The sequence below is a fragment of the Nerophis lumbriciformis genome, linkage group LG02, assembly GCF_033978685.3.
Source record: "Nerophis lumbriciformis linkage group LG02, RoL_Nlum_v2.1, whole genome shotgun sequence".
NCBI lineage: Eukaryota > Metazoa > Chordata > Actinopteri > Syngnathiformes > Syngnathidae > Nerophis > Nerophis lumbriciformis.
The window spans coordinates 20,203,272-20,209,353 of NC_084549.2; positions in this window are offsets into that span (position 1 = coordinate 20,203,272).

Sequence of the window (6,082 nt, forward strand, 5' to 3'; positions counted from 1 at the left end):
AGCACTTGTTAACTGTGATTAATCACAATTAATTCACATTTAAAAAGTGGGATTAATCTTATAAAAATCATGATTATTACAAATTCAAAAGTGTGATTTCTGATTTAAAATGTATCGTTTTTACAGCATCATTAAACTGATTCATCACAATGATTTTGGATTTCAAAATATTTATGTGATTAATAACAATCAATCAAAATTTTAAAGTGTGATTTCTAATTTAAAAATACACAATTTTAAAGCGCTAATTAACAGTGATTAATCACAATTTATCGAAATGTAAAAAGTGGGATTAATCTGATACAAATCATGATTATTCCAAATTTAAAAGCGTGATTTCTGATTTGAAAATGCATTGTTTTTACAGCAAATAATGAACTGATTCATCACAATTAATACAAATTTAAAAGTGTGGTTTCTAATTGAAATATCAATCATTTTACAGCGCTAATGAACTGGGATTTATCACAAATAATCAACATTTAAAAGTGTAATTTCTGATTCAAAAAATAATTGTTTTACAGCACTAATGAACTGTGATAAATAACAATCAATCAAAATTCAAAAGTGTGATTTCTAATTTAAAAATATTTAATTTTAAAGCGCTAATTAACAGTGATTAATCACAACTAATCCAAATTTAAAAAATTAGATTAGTGTGATTTAAAAATGTATCGTTTTTACAGCATTATTGAACTAATTCATCACAATAATTTTAGATTTAAAAATATATAACTTTGAAGCACTAATGAACTGTAATTAATAACAATCAAATTTCAAAAGTGAGATGTCTGATTTTAAAAGAACAATTTGAAAGCACTTGTTAACTGTGATTAATCACAATTAATTCACATTTAAAAAGTGGGATTAATCTTATAAAAATCATGATTATTACAAATTCAAAAGTGTGATTTCTGATTTAAAATGTATCGTTTTTACAGCATCATTAAACTGATTCATCACAATGATTTTGGATTTCAAAATATTTATGTGATTAATAACAATCAATCAAAATTTTAAAGTGTGATTTCTAATTTAAAAATACACAATTTTAAAGCGCTAATTAACAGTGATTAATCACAATTTATCGAAATGTAAAAAGTGGGATTAATCTGATACAAATCATGATTATTCCAAATTTAAAAGCGTGATTTCTGATTTGAAAATGCATTGTTTTTACAGCAAATAATGAACTGATTCATCACAATTAATACAAATTTAAAAGTGTGGTTTCTAATTGAAATATCAATCATTTTACAGCGCTAATGAACTGGGATTTATCACAAATAATCAACATTTAAAAGTGTAATTTCTGATTTAAAAAATAATTGTTTTACAGCACTAATGAACTGTGATAAATAACAATCAATCAAAATTCAAAAGTGTGATTTCTAATTTAAAAATATTTAATTTTAAAGCGCTAATTAACAGTGATTAATCACAACTAATCCAAATTTAAAAAATTAGATTAGTGTGATTTAAAAATGTATCGTTTTTACAGCATTATTGAACTAATTCATCACAATAATTTTAGATTTAAAAATATATAACTTTGAAGCACTAATGAACAGTGATTAATCACCATTAATCACAATTAAAAAGTATGATTTTTTTTATTTAAAAAATTATATTTTGTATGTGTTATTTAACTGTTACTATTCTGAATTAGTTGAAATTCAAAAGTGTGATTTCTGATTTTTTTAAATATTGTTTTACAGCACTAATTAACTGTGATGATTAATAACAATCAATCAAAATTTAAAAGTGTGATTTCCAATTTAAAATATATGTCATTAATCATTGGATTAATCACAACTAATCCACATTTAAAAAGTGGGAATAATCTGCTAAAAAATCATGATTATTCCAAATTTAAAAGTGTGATTTCTGATTTAAAAATGTATCCTTTTTACGGCAAATAACAAACTGATTGGTCACAATTAATCAAAATTGAAAAGTGTGGTTTCTAATTTAAATATCAATCATTTTACAGCCATAAGGAACTGTGACTTATCACAATCAATCAACATTTAAAAGTGTGATTTCTGATTTTAAAAAGTTATAATTTTACAGAGCTAATTAATTGAGTTTAATTAAAATTAATCCAAATTTTAAAAGTAGGAATATCCTGATTAAAAAAAAAAAACTTTTAAAAAGTAATAATTTTACAGAGCTAATTAACTGAGTTTAATTAAAATTAATCCAAATTTTAAAAGTAGGAATATCCTGATTAAAAAAAAAAACTTTTAAAAAGTAATAATTTTACAGAGCTAATTAACTGAGTTTAATTAAAATTAATCCAAATTTTAAAAGTAGGAATATCCTGATTCAAAAAAAAAAACTTTTAAAAAGTAATAATTTTACAGAGCTAATTAACTGAGTTTAATTAAAATTAATCCAAATTTTAAAAGTAGGAATATCCTGATTAAAAAAAAAAAACTTTTAAAAAGTAATAATTTTACAGAGCTAATTAACTGAGTTTAATTAAAATTAATCCAAATTTTAAAAGTAGGAATATCCTGATTAAAAAAAAAAACTTTTAAAAACTAATAATTTTACAGAGCTAATTAACTGAGTTTAATTAAAATTAATCCAAATTTTAAAAGTAGGAATATCCTGATTAAAAAAAAAAACTTTTAAAAAGTAATAATTTTAACTGAGTTTAATTAAAATTAATCCAAATTTTAAAAGTAGGAATATCCTGATTAAAAAAAAAACTTTTAAAAAGTAATAATTTTACAGAGCTAATTAACTGAGTTTAATTAAAATTAATCCAAATTTTAAAAGTAGGAATATCCTGATTAAAAAAAAAACTTTTAAAAAGTAATAATTTTACAGAGCTAATTAACTGAGTTTAATTAAAATTAATCCAAATTTTAAAAGTAGGAATATCCTGATTAAAAAAAAAAAACTTTTAAAAAGTAATAATTTTACAGAGCTAATTAACTGAGTTTAATTAAAATTAATCCAAATTTTAAAAGTAGGAATATAGTGATTTAAAAAAAAAAAAAAAAAAAAAAAAAAAAGCGTTTGACACTACTAATTTAAATATTGTTATAGGGTTTGGGTGAATTTTTCCTCCTTTTTTTGCAATCTTCTGGTCGCTCTACAGAAGGGAGACAAAAAGTCACGACCACAACAAGCTTGTGCTCTCTTTGTTGCCGTTCACTTGTTTTGTGACTGTTGTCCACGACGACAGGAAAAACAAATGTCTTATGTGGTGAACGCGTTCCTTTCTGACTCGTACTAAACTAGCTCCTGCTGTTGTCTTGATATTTATTGCGTCTGCTGCCTTGTTTGCAGGATGCCATGTCTGTAACTTTATTTCAAACTGTATCTAATGACTGTGATATGGAGTGTTATGAAACATGTCACCCCTATTCCATGCATCCCTGAGAGCACATCCATCAGGCCTGTGAAAACTTATTACCACGATAATGAATCGGTCGAATGCTGCTCTTCTTGCTTCCCGGGAAAACGTTTTAGGCCTCTAAACAAAAAAACAAAAAAACTTTTTTTTTTCCTATCAGGAAACGATGCCAGCTTTTTGAAAGGGCGCCACTTATGCCGCACTGAAGGAGGCGAGGCGTACACTGGGAACAGTGTTCTTCAACAAACATCAAACATGGCCCTTTTGGCTGCTAGATATTGGAATATGCACGTTTTCCTCCACATTAAGCAGCTTTTAAGAAAATGTGTTTACATTTTTTTAAATTCATGTTGTCATTGTTTAGTAAATATGTTCAAAATGTGTGCATACTTTAGTGAATGTAGGATTCATTTATTGATTTTGCAGCACAATGGTCATTGTTTGAACTTGTCAAGTTGTCTTAATAAAAGCATCCATGTGATTTGATTGATTGCACTTGATTGATTGCTGTGCCTCTTCTTCAAAGAAAAATATATGAGGGATTATTGATGCTAGATTCCAATTCATTTCCAATATGGTTGCACAAGTAGAAATTGATAGAGTATATGAAACTAAATTCTTGGGAATAATAATTGATCATTGATTGTAAATTATCATGAATTATGTTGGAAACCGTATATTGAATATATAAAGGGAAAAATATCCAAATCCATTGCTATTCTGTGTAAAGTAAGACACATTCTAAATAAGACATGTCTGCATATGTTATATTATTCTTTTATTTTTCCGTATTTAAAGGCCTACTGAAACCCACTACTACCGACCACGCAGTCTGATAGTTTATATATCAATGATGAAATCTTAACATTGCAACACATGTTAGCTTACTAAAGTGCAATTTTAAATTTCGCGCGAAATATCCTGCTGAAAACGTCTCGGTATGATGACGTCTGCGCGGGACGTCATGGATTGTAGAGGACATTTGGGACAGCATGGTGGCCAGCTATTAAGTCGTCTGTTTTCATCGCAAAATTCCACAGTATTCTGGACATCTGTGTTGGTGAATCTTTTGCAATTTGTTCAATGAACAATGGAGACAGCAAAGAAGAAAGCTGTGGGTGGGAAGCGGTGTATTGCGGCAGGTGTTGTGCTGGATAACGCATCCCCGCCGTAGAATGCACCCCTTGACTGGTGTGCCGGATAACACAGCCGATGTTTCATTGTTTACATTCCCGGAAGATGACAGTCAAGCTTTACCATTGGCCTGTGGAGAACTGGGACAACAGAGACTCTTACCAGGAGGACTTTGAGTTGGATACGCAGACACAGTACCGTGAGTACGGGCAAACATTTGATCGCTTGCCCGTACGTGCGTGCCGCTATGTGCATGTCACGTACGCAACTTTGGGGACTTTGGGGAAATATGTGCTGTATGAACTTTGGGGAGGTGAACGGTATTTTGGGCTGTGGGATTGAGTGTGTTGTGCAGGTGTTTGAGTTGTATTGGCGGGTTATATGGACGGGAGGGGGGAGGTCTTTGTTATGCGGGATTAATTTGTGGCATATTAAATGTAAGCCTGGTTGTGTTGTGGCTAATAGAGTATATATATGTCTTGTGTTTATTTACTGTTTTAGTCATTCCCAGCTGAATATCAGGTCCTACCCGCCTCTCACAGCATCTTCCCTATCTGAATCGCTCCCACTGCCCTCTAGTCCTTCACTCTCACTTTCCTCATCCACAAATCTTTCATCCTCGCTCAAATTAATGGGGAAATCGTCGCTTTCTCGGTCCGAAACGCTTTCGCTGCTGGTGGCCATGATTGTAAACAATGTGCGGATGTGAGGAGCTCCACAACCTGTGACGTCACGCGCATATCGTCTGCTACTTCCGGTACAGGCAAGGCTTTTTTATCAGCGACCAAAAGTTGCGAACTTTATCGTCGATGTTCTCTACTAAATCCTTTCAGCAAAAATATGGGAATATCGCGAAATGATCAAGTATGACACATAGAATGGACCTGCTATCCCCGTTTAAATAAGAAAATCGCATTTCAGTAGGCCTTTAACATATTGTGTTGAAGTTTGGGGAATTGTTTATAAAACAAACATAGACCCAATAATTAAACATCGAAAAAGGGTCATGAGAATAATAATAATGGATCTAAACGTTACCGCTGAAAACTTGGAATTCTGGGAAAATGTTTTTGAATTTGTCAAGGGAAAGCCCGCGATTCCCAAATAGGCTGAACAGTTTGAAGTTGGAACGGTTTGAATCGGGTGAAAAATGTGGAAGGTACAGCGCGCCAAAATCTGGAGAAGAAGAATAATAATAAGTTAAAATAGATGCATTTTGGTGTATGTGTGTGAATGCTTTACACAATTATTGAATAAAACAGCTCATCTCAAAATCTGGACAAGGTTTTAATGATTTTAGTCTTTTGGTATTAATGTTATCCAACAAACAGTTTTAGGTACCGGCAGTAACTTTACATGCACTATAGATCATGTCAGAGATTTCATTGTTACCTGATGGTGGTTGTAAGGTGCAGCAACCCCCACCACTGTAAACACCTAAGGCCAGAATGTGGGCAAGTGTGTGTGTGTGTGTGTGTGTGTGTGTGTGTGTGTGTGTGTGTGTGTGTGTGTGTGTGTGTGTGTGTGTGTGTGTGTGTGTGTGCGCGTGTGTGTGTGTGTGTGTGTGTGTGTGTGTGT